Raw genomic sequence first — 13,336 nt, 5'->3', positions numbered from 1 at the left:
GAAAAATTGCCTGCGGAAAGGACTTTCGCAAAATTGCACAGTAATAGTCAGGTATCTGATGATTCTAAGCCAGAAGACCATTCAGCAAAGGGCGCTCCACATCTACATTCCTTGCCGTCAATCTTCTATTCTGATGCTGAGTTCTGTGATGAGGAAATCATGAAGACTTAAATAATACATTTATAGGAGTAAGTTTGTAAATCCTGACAGATGCAAAACTAAATTGCTTTGCTTAAAAAGGTAACACAGTTGCATAGATTTAACGGCAAAAGATGATGAGAAAATATGAAAATGCACAGAAGTTTTACACCTCATTCATCCTTTATGGATCTAGAATGGACAAACCAATTATGAGCTGCTCACAATCTCACTGAAAGCTGAAAAATGACTTCACATTTACAGCATCAAATATATATAAAAAAGAGAAACATACAATGCTTCTTTTGATTGGAAAGGTCACTATGTTTACCACTTAATGAACTCGGTAAAAAAAAAACTTGGCAGATCAAATTAGGGACAGCCCGGACAGCACAACGCATAATATTCCATATATAAAAGTACAGATTGATTATAATTTTGTGCTTGATGAATAATTGCATTCTTTTGGACAATATAATTTGACAAAGATGTCCATAAATGCAAAAACGAAACCTTTCTGTAATTAAAATTGTGTACACTTTTATCCCCAAGGTGTAGCTCAAGTGGTTGAGCTGATACACCTGAAGGAGTTAGAGAGGAGGTCCATGATTCAAACATTGGCTACTGATATAACATACTAAGAACTAACGTTTGGCTATTAAAAGTAACTGTGTACACATTATTATACGACACCTTTGAAAACACGGTGAGTCAATGATTTTATTTGCAAAATATTCCAAGGAGAACTGAAAAATATATGAATTATGGCCATACGGTTTTTCGGTAGAATACAATGATATAAAATGAGTGAGAAGACAAAAAATGAGTGAGAAGACACTCAAGCAAGCTGCATCAAGTGTAACCATGACCAACAAATTGCAATAACATCACATAAAAATTTGCATCCAAATAGAACTCATAATCTTTTTGAGATCATGAAAATCCACTAAAAGATAAACTTTAACATCATTTAGAATCTAAGAAAATATGCGACATAAAACACTTGTATTAAAAATTTAAGAACTAAATAGGATGTAATAAAATGAGCATCAGAGACCTTACACTAGTTGCCCGGAGCTCTAATGTATTCACATTTTCTGCGTCCTGCCCATTCAAAAGCATGATAAGAAAAAAAAAATTAACACATTCAACGCCAACTCAACAAGAAACTCCAAAGTTACTATGAAAGACTACCTCAATTAACAGGTCTTTCTGGTTATCAAACCAAGAACACGTGATGGACGAGGAACGACAAACAAATGCCTCAAACCAAGTTGGCGGAAAAGATTGTATACCTGTGTCATCAGCTTGACATCATAAAATTATCCACAACAAAAATGGAGATTACAATTGAAAAATATCTCATCTAAAGGATTTCAAACTCCACACCTTTGTCAGAGACATATCTTCCGGTACAATATACGGTGAGGGATTCAAAAATGGGGCTAGATCTATGTACATTTCCAAGTCCTCTGATGTTAGATGTATATCGTCAAGAGATATTCCTTTACTAGAAACAGGCTTTGCAAATTCACCAGAATCGTGCCTAAAAGTTAAGAAGAGTCATCAGAAATTTGAATACAAATGAAAAAAGCCAAACTTAACTGATAAAATTTTGCCTCACCTTATTGATCTACCTCCACTTCTAGGATCAGAGGGTAAAGGACTATGCTGGAAATCAACCTTAGACTGCAGAATTACCAATAAATGACTGCACGAAAGAAAGGATATTGTAGCTTGAGTTTTTATGTGATTCATGCTTTAACATCAAGTTAAGACCAAAATCATATAAGAGAGTAGACATATTCAACAAAAAAGAATAGTTTATCATGCTCACTGCTCACCTTCGAAGCACTAATCCAATAACAAGTGGTTCTCCACTTCTTGTGTGATCAATCACCTGCACATAGTGAATTGTAGAAGACAATTTGGAAAATGCAAAGAATAATGACTGATAAGTGTACAAGAGCAATACATACTGGAAAACCATTGTGTGAGTTGCTCTGCAGAATGGAAACTACATCTGGAACCTTAACAACACGAGGGAAAGATACCACCTGCAACAGACAAATTTACACGTAAAATCAGTACCAAAGAGATATCTACAGAAAAAAGTACGTGAAACACAGTTTTTCTTATACTGTAATATATATATGGTGTGTGTGGGTCAAAAAACAAATTCCCGTTGGACCCTGAGCATATATTGGTATAGCTTGCCCCTTGATAAATCAGTTTTATCCAGGATCATAGTTTATTTCCTATATGGAACTGGGCTTTTAACTTTGGACCCTTTCTTTCACTATCTATCTTCCTTTTTATACACCAGGCCTTTAATAATGATATTATTTCAATCTGCATTGAACTTAAGACGGCCTCTTTATTTCTCAAAACTGGTGGTACTAGAAAGAATCATGAATAGGCAATAATTCAATTAGGATTCCTATAAACTACCCTAGCCCATACATATATTCTATGCCCCAAACAACTTCACCGCAATAAGAAAAATTACTCTAACAATAATAGAAAATCAATTTCTTAATTCAAAATTGCATTGACCCTTTCTTTCCCAATTGCTGGAAAAACCCACAGAAAAACGCAAATTACTTGGACAACTAATAATGTATAAGCGATTGCTACAAATAAAATTAAAATTATCTTCACCCTTCCACTCCCACAGGCCTCCTTTGCTATCATATTCCTCATCTCATATTTAGGCTTTGAATCTAGTAATGGGATGCCTCTCAATCGAGCTTGCTCTTCATAGATGCCGTCATTAAAAGCATCACCAACAGCCTGTAAGGGAAAAACTTTAGTGCATTTTGATATGATTTTCTTTGTAATGGGAAATTTAAATATGCATACCTTTGATATAAGAAGAACAAGCATAATAAGGGGTAAAAGTTTCAAGTTATTTGTGATTTCAACCATAATGACACATAGAGACACAGTCATTCGCATTGACCTCCAAGAAAAGATGCAGCTCCTAGCAAAGCATATCTGGAAATAAGAAAAGCGTCACATAAGTTTCAGGGAAAATATGGGGTACTCCAGCCTTCTATAGCAAAAATTATAAATGCCAGCACTGTAAAAACATATTAAAAAGTAGCAGAGGTGCTCTGCTAGGAGATCGTATATTTGCAGTTTATAGAAAAGTTAAAACAAAAATTTGAAAAGAGGCAATCCTTCAATAATACAGTTACTGTTAGCTTTTGAATTTAATTGTCTTGACCTTGGAGGACAATCCCTAGCATGTCAGAAGCAGACATAGGCAAACCCACCAACAGTAATACATTTAAGTCTACTAGAAATTCTAATCAAGGTAGCCTATGCAAATATCTAACTGTTTCAAAGAAATTAAAAATTCTGACCGCCTAAGGGAGGCTCAAATCAATAGTGAATGAAAAACAAAATGAAAAAAACAGAAAGCATTGCAGAGTCATACCAGGTCAAAGAATAATAAAAGAAAATAGAAAAAAAAACAAAGAAAGAAAAATGCATTGCGCCTTTCCCCAAAGAAGAAAGAAAAACGTGCGGGTGGACTGGATACCAATAAAAACAAGACTCTCAAAAATTTTAAGTGAGAAATAAACTTTCAGTTTCAAATGCATGGAATTTATATCTGGCAAATTGGCACCATGTCAAAGGTGTCCACGTGAAAATGTAGACAGAAGATAAGTAACAAAGATGTTAAAGCCCAATATGAAGAAAAAAATACACCATTCCTTCTGGACAGAGAGAGACAAAAAAAATCTAATAAGCTCAGTTCAGCATTTAACACGGTATCAGTGTTCAATTTGTCAATCATCTCTTCAAGAAGAGGGTACATTTTCCATTGAGACATCACAGAAAACAGGGGGGAAAGGAGGGAGAGAGCATAAAAGGCCAGAAAAAAGGATAGATTATTGACCTGTTGATAAAATAAATGATTTATAAGAACAGCAATTCATATAAAGTAGGAAGAAAAGTATCTGGCTAATCATAATTTTAAAGAAAGCAACTAGAAACACACTCACGTTCCCTCTTCAATGTTGAGTTTTCTGTAATATTTTACAACAAACATGCCAACAAGACGGCCATATGTTGATCCTATCATAATACCGGGAACAAATTGACCAGCCGGCACGGCAGTACCAAACGTGACAACTGCTAAACCATAAAACATGACCTGCCAGATAAAAGAGATGATAATCACTGTATAAACATTTAAAGCATCATAATTAGAGCTAACTTTATCCACATGGAAACATAAAGATAAATTAACTGTAATTCCATTAGTCACTTCAATGTGCATGGCCTCCACAAGTACAAAAAATGCCTATTTGTAGCACCAGACTTGTAAGAAAATAGATTTTTCTTGCTTTTTTGAAAGAACCCTCGTAAATATTTTTAATTTCATTCTGTTGTTGCTTTATGATCTTCCCCACCCCATGCCCGACTGCATTTGAATTACAAATTTACATGCAAGCTGGATTATGCAAAACAAGCAAACACTGTCTAAAGCTCTATGATAACCATAACAAAGAAAGCCACTACACAAATGTATGATGTATGCAAGTCTGAAACAGTAAGCAAGAATGTAATACCAAAAAGGTTAACAAACTTTGGGAACTGTACTCGTTTATTGTTTTTGCACTGAACAAATTCCTTATGGCATCATCCTGAAACAACATAGAAGTAACTTAAAGTAGTGTAACAAAAAAAGAAAAACAAACTAGGAATTCCAGTTCTTTCAAGACTGTGTATTGAAGAAAATAGTAGCAAGATCGTTGTATTCGTTGTCTTTGCTACAATAGAACTGAAAAAGGAACAAATATAAAAAATAAGTAAATAAACCTAAAAGTTCATTGAGTAGCATAAAATACACGAATATATATAGGGCAGAGATAATTGAAATTCAGTACAGATTTTAAAAGTTTGATTATGAAGAAATGAGGTACATGAAGGAAAGAGTATAAAATAAAACCATTGGTCTTACATTAACATAATTCCCATACATTCCAGGAGGTCGTGGACATTCAATACCAGATGTAGGATCAGGTTCAGGGCACGGACTGCATTTTCTTAGAAGCGGCAAGCCAAATGAAATAACTGATGTTAGAAGAGAGACAAGGCATGCTTCAATAATCTGCAGTACAGTGGAGGTGTGAAACGTACAAATATATACAGACAAGTGAGAGAGGAAAAAGCACTACAAAAAGAATAAACATTAATATAATGAACAAAGATTTCTTCACTTCCTTTGGTTCTTTAATCTTTTGACTTTTTTTTTCTTAGTTTCTTTTCCACCCTCTTGATTTTTTTCATTTAACAGAAATAAAGTCGGAAAACAATAGGATCAAAATCAACAATATACCTTGACTCGGTTCCCTTTCTTGTGAAGATGATTTCGACGCCAAGTAGTAATATAAAGTGTAAGCTGGTTAAATAAAGCTCCTGCAAATTATTGACACAAAATTAACAAAACGAACCAAACCCAGCTAAAACCCATTATTACGCAAACTAAGTGTGAGATAAAGACAGAATTCCTACCTAGTAGACCTCCAATACCCCAATAATAGCCATTGGGAATAACTCTGCAAACGAATAATCCTCTTGACCACTGAAAATACAACCAGTTAGGAAGAGGAATAGAAGAAAACAAAGACTTAATACCGAACTGATAGTAAAAAAGGTGATAGCTCAGATCTTAACTCTGATACATCCCATATTATGAACCCTCCTGATCCAAAATGTCCACATTTTCCGCTCTTACTACACCACCCCATCGCAGTTCGCACCACAACAGCCACAATAGCAGAAGTGAAAAAGACACGCCACATTAGTTGACTCCTCCACCTTTAACAGCACAGAAAACATAAACAATATTGCACATAAATAAATAAATAGAAATAAAACAGACACATACTATTTACTGCACAGGATTCTAAGCAAACAGTTATTTGTTCAAGAATTAAAAATTCTTACCAGGATGTAACCTCTTCCAATGCAAACAATACGCCACCGACTGGAGCTCTAAATGCAGCAGCAACTCCAGCTGCACACCCACAAGTTACCTTTTCAAGACATCAATAGAATAAAAAATGAGCATTTTCTTCATCCCCATTTAGGGTTTGAGAGGAACATTGAAGAGATGGAGGTTTCCGTTTTGGTGATGCGGAGGGGAGAATTGTGGAATAAAATGTAACATAGTACATTCTCAGCTCTACTTTGGGAACTAGTAAATTAAAGAGTAGAGTTGTGGTGGCTTACAAGATCACGGCGATCCCGATCACTTTTGAATACATTAAACCACCTTGAATTTAGATGATACTTAGTGGACCCACCCTGATCAAGACATGACAATAAATATTATTCAGTTACTTGCATACACGCATATACAATAAAATACACAGGGATCAATTTAAGAAACAAATTTGAGATGATAGATGTTATCACCACCATATCAAAATATGGATATTTTTTTTATAAACATACATGCAGACAACACAGAACTCAGTACCTCGCCTGTGCAATACAATTATTAAACCGGAAATGAACCTAGCCATGGGAAAAGTGCATTAAATATTTGAAAATTTCTCACACTGATGAGGCATAACTATGAAGAATCAAACTACTTCCTACATGGGATCAAGCTTATATTGGGCTGGCCCACTCGTTAACTTTGGACTTGAATCAGCCCAACCATCTAATACTTGGGGGTTGCTTAAGTCACCCTAAGTATTGCTTCTCCACCCTAGTGAAAAGTCAAAACTACCCCTAGAATCCGAAAATGCACTTCCGGACGCACCCCAAATACACCAAATTCATGCGTAAGTGAACCAAACCCTCGTTTTGTCAAAAAAAAAAAATAGTCCGGAAATACACTTCCGGAATAAATCCAGAAATGTATTTCCGTAAACAACCAGTGCGTGTTATATCAGGAAGCTTAGTCATTAGCTTGCTCGCCATTATTTAACAATTCTGTGGAATCAAAGTATAGACAGGCCTACAAAGATTACAAATTAACAAAGTTTAACAAATTAATCAACAACATATAAACTGACTAATCGATGATCAGAAAGGTCTGGTGATTATTAATAATTATTTTTGTTTTCTTTTAAGAGCAATCCTTTTAATTGGCACTCATGGATGCTGCTATGCTTTTAATTGGCACTCATGGATGCTGCTATCTTATTCACAAATCTTAATGCAAATCCATCTAGATCTTCAATCTCTTAGCTCCTTCTAAAGTTCCAACTATGATTTGACGTTTATAGAGTTACTATACCCCCTTTTGCTTCAACACGTAGCCGCTGCAATGGTCTCACCAAATCAATTTTAAACATAGATCCCATATTCCACCCCCTGCTATTTTTGTATTCTTACGGAAGTATATTTCCGGACCTTTTTTTTTACAAAATGAGGGTGCGACTCATTTACGGTTGGATTTAGTGTGAATGGATATAAGATGAATCCGGAAATGCATCTCCGGACAAAATTTTGGGGAAAAAAATGGGGTGAGTTTCACTTAGGACGTGTTTTGGTGTGACAACGGCGCGTCCCGAAATGCACTTCCGGATTCTTAAGGGCGTTTTCGGAATTATTTAGGGTGTTTTTCCACCACTTAGGGGGTGGAATAAGCAATTCCCTAATACTATCAAGATGATATTGGGCCAGCCCAATCACTACTTGGATTGAAACCAGGTTGGTTCCACCACTAATTTCAGGCTGAAATCAGGCCAGTTGGATGTGTTTATCGTTCTTACAGAGAAATGGATAGTCAATGGTAATGCACCAAACCAACAGTAGCAGCAACAAGCAAGCCTTATTCTATATAAACGATGTCATGATTCATTATCATGTATAGATTTTTACCAATAAATCTCATGATGATTTCGTGAAGTTTCTTGTCTCTTTCTAGTCTACAACTATACGATATTGACTATTGACTACCGTCCACTGGTCAAATCTCCACCAATGCTTCTATGATCTTATTCACATATTCAATCCATCTAAAACAGACTCTACCACCTTTTTCTGCAACAGAGGGTACACAGATTTTCCTAACAATTATAGTCTTGATCTCATCTTATCTTGTGTAACAACTTCTCCATGATAGCACTTTCATCTTTAGGAGAGTCGTGGTGTTCTATGTCCTTTGATTTTCACATCTAGGTTAGAACTTGTGTGCCTCTTACTCATTTACATTCCACTTACTCTATCTAGTCCTGCTTAGACAACAGTCACGTGTCTCTACTCTCTAGGGCTTTATCTATATCTCTAACTATCTATATATTTCTTTTATGGACCATGCTAGTAGAAGAGGTTACACAAGTAGAAGTTTTGTATTGGAAATAACAAGTTTGAAATTTTAAAAAACAATAATAATAATAATAATAATAATAAAAAAACTGAATGCACCATTTTCCAACACAACATTCTATATGGTTTCCTTAACTTGTGCCCGCATTTTCCTTCTTGTATACACTCGCCAACCAAGACAACATCACCCGCAAGAGAAAAATAGTCCACGCACCATCCCTTAGGTGTATCAATAAGCACATCTAGAACGAATATATAGGCCTAAAGTTGACCCCCTTGGTGGACATTTACCTTATTTTCTCACACTACATGGTAATGCACCAAGGAAGGATGTGCATATGCTAAGTAAAAAAGAACAATTCATATAAATGATTGATTAAAATATATAAGACAAGTAGATGGTAGTGATACCGGTATTTAGACTCATTTCATTTTATTTGATATTTGTAAGGTCTAATGCATCTGTTATTTGACTAGACAACTTAAACTTACAATACATGTACTAGTATATAGTGTATTAAGTCCTTACTTGTCCAAGCAAAGAAGCAATACAAGCACCAGTATGGACCAGAGGACCTTCTTTGCCCAAGGCGAGGCCTCCCCCCACTGAACCAATGCTTCCAAATACCTGTAACACATAAGATCTTGCGATTAGCAGCGAGGCAAATTCTAAAATAAGCTACCTCCCAACCAGCTTTTAAGAATATGCAACCCATCACACCTTTCCAATCAAAGTTCTGAAAAGAAGGATTCCGTGAGTATCAACGCCTGAACATAATGAGAATCAGCACTCTTGGTGAACATGGGACTTTTGGATAAGCTGGATCAGCATTCAACATAAACCCAGAAACACTCTGAAGAGTTTATCTCACCATTTAAGTAACCCTTGATTTCAGGAATACCCGAGCCAGCAGCTGCTGGTGAAAATGTGATGATACATACAGAAGAGTAAACTAAAACCAAGTTGATCGAAACATATACGAAAAGCCAGCGACATATGATTTCTGAATTATAAATGTCAGCGAGTATTTCCAGCCAGCAAAATTTTCAACAGAATATTGATGAAAACAGCAGCAAATCCAGTACCTGCAAACAATAAAGGGAAAAATGGGTTTAAATAAAAACTTTTGAAATAGTAAAGAGCTACTAGAGATGAGGTGTGAATCATACATGTGTTCAGTAAAATCAAAAACTTCAAACAAAAACTATTAAATTTGCAGCCATGGAAATTTAGTAAAGAAACGAGCCTCGATAAATAACAAAAAATTGCAGCTGAAAGCATTTTATGACCTCCCTATTAACTCTGATACAATAATATCTATACAAACAGCCAACCCGACCCAATACAAATGTGCTTCTACTTTCAAAAAGTGTAAGTAGTATGTAATAATCAAACCATCACAATTAAAAATCAATAAGCACAAAAGTGAAAGTAAAGAGCAACTTAGCATTTAAACCGAACTCCCAAAGCTAAGATAATAGTAACAATTCTAGAACTTACAAATGCCAATGAGCAACGCAAAGAACCATTTCACTACCAGCAAGTAACTCACATACAGCTTCCTTCTTCTATGCGCCTAAAAATCTCAATGCATAGTCCAATACCATTTCATCATTAATTGCAGAACAATTAATAACTAATTACTTCAAAAAAAAATCTAAAACATAAAATAAAATAAAACCTGTTCTTCCCGATAAGCAAAATTCTCTATGACTTCATAGTCAAGACTCTCGACAGCGCTTCCATCGTTCTTCTTAAGGGAGAACAACGCCGTCATCAACGAACTGTGACTCATCGGAGTTCGGAATCCGTGACCAAGCGAGCCTCGCCGTTTCAATTCCGTTTTGGATATGATTCGACAGCATCGTTGTCGATCGGATCCAAAACTGAAAACGAAGATTATTATCGCGGTTGCGTTTCAAATCAAAATTTCTTTTGTAACCGTAATTGAGTATCGTTCACAAGCCTCTCACTCTTTCAATTGTGCGTTCTTCTTCACTGCGAATTTGTGATGGAGGAAAAAAGAATTGTATAGAGTAATTTTCCAGTGCGAATGGGTTTAGGTTGTAAAGTAAATTCGCAGTTGCAAATCGTGAGAATTCAATCGTAGTGTTTATTATGTATGGTGATGCATCGTTTTATTCGTTGACGTGGCGCATTAAGAATTCGGTATCATGTGTGGTGCCGGTGTAGTGGATTACTAACTCTTCAACTGTTTATATGTAACTATATTTTAGTCCAAAAAAAAATTAAAAGTTGTTACAGAAGACTGCAGTTAATGTATTGGCTAATAAAGGGTAAGAATCAATTTAAGGGATAAGATGAAAAATACTAATATGAGTTGGGTTGTTAGTGGATTCACAAAGGATATGGCTTATCTTGGGATTAGCCATCAACTTCCTAATTTATTCTACTCTTAGACACCTACTCCTAGTGATCAGTCAAAAAGGTAGCATGTTTCTCGTTGTCGATCCTCCCACCAATGTTATCTGTTACTATGAAATAGGGGCTATTTGCTAGAACATCACTCACATGCTTTTGGGAAATGTTATTGGGATTGCAACTAGTACTAATACTACTATGAAATATTATGAAAAAAAAAAATATGTGGGGTTTCTTTGCTTTTGTTTTCACAGAAGAAAGGATTTGTAAAAAACTCAAGAATAAGAGAAATCACACTAACTTCTTGAATAAAAGTTTAACAAACAAAACAATAACATCTCAAAAGATTGGATGAATAATATTAGATTCTAATGTAATAAGATAAATCGGTTTCTAAAAAAATTATTAAATATAATCACAAGATAAAAGAGTAATTCAAATAAATAATAAACATGTATATAAAATTGAATCATCTTGAGGAATTCTTTGAGAAGGACAAATCTCCTCCTAGTTTTTAAAACAAATATTGTTGTCACTACTGAATCAAATTACAAAGTTTTGAGTTTGTGTTTTACCTTGACACAGTCATGTTAAGATTTCATTTTCATTGGAGAAAATATAATTCTCCATTTAATTACCAATCGAGGAATGTAAAATTCTTAGAGAATTAATTATCAATTGAACTACTTTGTTAATTTACAAAACAAGATCAAATAACTTTGATGCAAAGGGTTAATAATTAACTTTTTATGTCCAAGGATTTTTCTTAATACTAGTACATTCTTTTGAACTTACTTTTTTCTTTTGTCAATTATATGGGATTTATTAGTGATATTATTATATATTACATAATTATTTTACTGTCTTGGTTAGTTAGTTTGTTGCAAGCTTTCTAACTATAGATATATCATTTCTCTTACCAATTGATCTCTTAGTTCATTTAATGACAATTCTCGATCTCAATTTTGCTTTTGATCTTTTAATTCATCGATTTGAAAATTACTTGAAAATTAAGTAACAAAACAAATTGGTATTTAGAGCATTCCTTAGCTTACATCGATAGAAAATGGAAACATAACCTTTAATCAATTCTCAATCAATTTACCATTTTCCAAAGAAATTGTACAGAGAATATGAGAAGTTGAAGAAAGTCAAGTTGCAATCTTTGTGAAAACAATACGAGAACACACACAAGTAAATAATGATGAAGCAATTGCATAATTCTTTTCAAGATTGGTGTTGTTGACCAATCAAATGAGATCGTGTGGAGAGAATATAATAAACTGCAGACGGTGGAAAAGGTTTTTAAGAGCCTTACCTTCCAATTTTGATCATATAGTTGTGGTCATTAAAGAGTCTAAAGACTTGTCTGACATGAAGTTTGAAGAATTGCAAGCACCCCTTGAAGCTCATGACTTGAGATTGAACCAGATACTCAAAGAAGGCGAGTGAGCAGTCGTGCAAGCTAAGTTCTTCAAGAAAATGCAATAATACTCTTCAAAGATCGACAAAGGAAAAGATAAATTGAAGAAAATATGGGATGGTGTGTCGCGGTGCAAAAAAAAATACTCGAGCGCACGAACGCTTGAAATACAATAGAGTCATCACAGAAGTTTATTTTTTAAATGGAAAAAATCGATAAAACCCTACAAGAACAAAAATATGGTCGTCGCAATCAAATTCGGGTTCGAAAGTCAGTTATATGACGGGAATGTATAGCACCCCTCATATCTGTTATACTTAACGGGAACCTTTTAGTTAGTTTTGTGAATATGAATGTTAGCTTATGTTACTTATTTTCTTCAAATATTATTATGTGTTTATAAAAAAAATGAAGGACTAGAAATAAGTTTTTTATTAGGGTGTTTAAAAAGATTACGAGTCTTGCTTCTATGTATCCCCAAGCACGATGGGGAACACAAAGCTACGTAGTTCTTTGTAGAAAATGAGTGTTTGTTGGTTGATTTTAGTTAACGATGTTTAGGTCGCCTTCTAGTGTCATACCCCAAAATTTGTCCTCGTCTTTTCACTTTTTCATCTGACTTTTGGAGTGTGATTCATCTGCACACATTCATACCAAATACATGTACATCATTCATTCATATTAATACTTGCAAAAATCATCATCATGGATTCAAAATTTGTAGTTATTTATACCTAGCAATGCGTAGGGTTTGCTTGAGAATCAAGCCCTAGGGATTGGTATGTTGCAATCAATTTGGGTCAAGTCATGAAACCCTAGTTTCTTGGATTATGTCATATGTGGACTATTTGCTTACAAGACTTATTGTTTATTTGGGATCATATATCTTATGGTTTGCATATTGACTTTGGATTGAGCATGAAACCCTAATTAGGGAGGCTCAACGTTGAGTTGTTTCTTGATCTTAGTTTAACTGAAACTCTAGTTGTTGATTCATAACTATTTTGGGCCATTTGTTTTGGGACTTGATCAAAGGACTTTACTACTTGGTTTATGACCTTTGATTAGGTGATTGGCACTTTGATCCAACA

General features: G+C 34.7%; 1 pseudogene; it reads right to left on the bottom strand.

Annotated features, from left to right (window-relative positions):
• Window positions 1-2: 2 nt before the first annotated feature.
• On the bottom strand, window positions 3-10,698 carry LOC127115114 (chloride channel protein CLC-d-like; annotated as a pseudogene).
• Between the last annotated feature and the right edge of the window lie 2,638 nt (window positions 10,699-13,336).

This window comes from Lathyrus oleraceus, unplaced genomic scaffold, assembly GCF_024323335.1.
Source record: "Lathyrus oleraceus cultivar Zhongwan6 unplaced genomic scaffold, CAAS_Psat_ZW6_1.0 chrUn1104, whole genome shotgun sequence".
NCBI lineage: Eukaryota > Viridiplantae > Streptophyta > Magnoliopsida > Fabales > Fabaceae > Lathyrus > Lathyrus oleraceus.
This window is presented reverse-complemented; position numbering and strand designations above follow the sequence as displayed.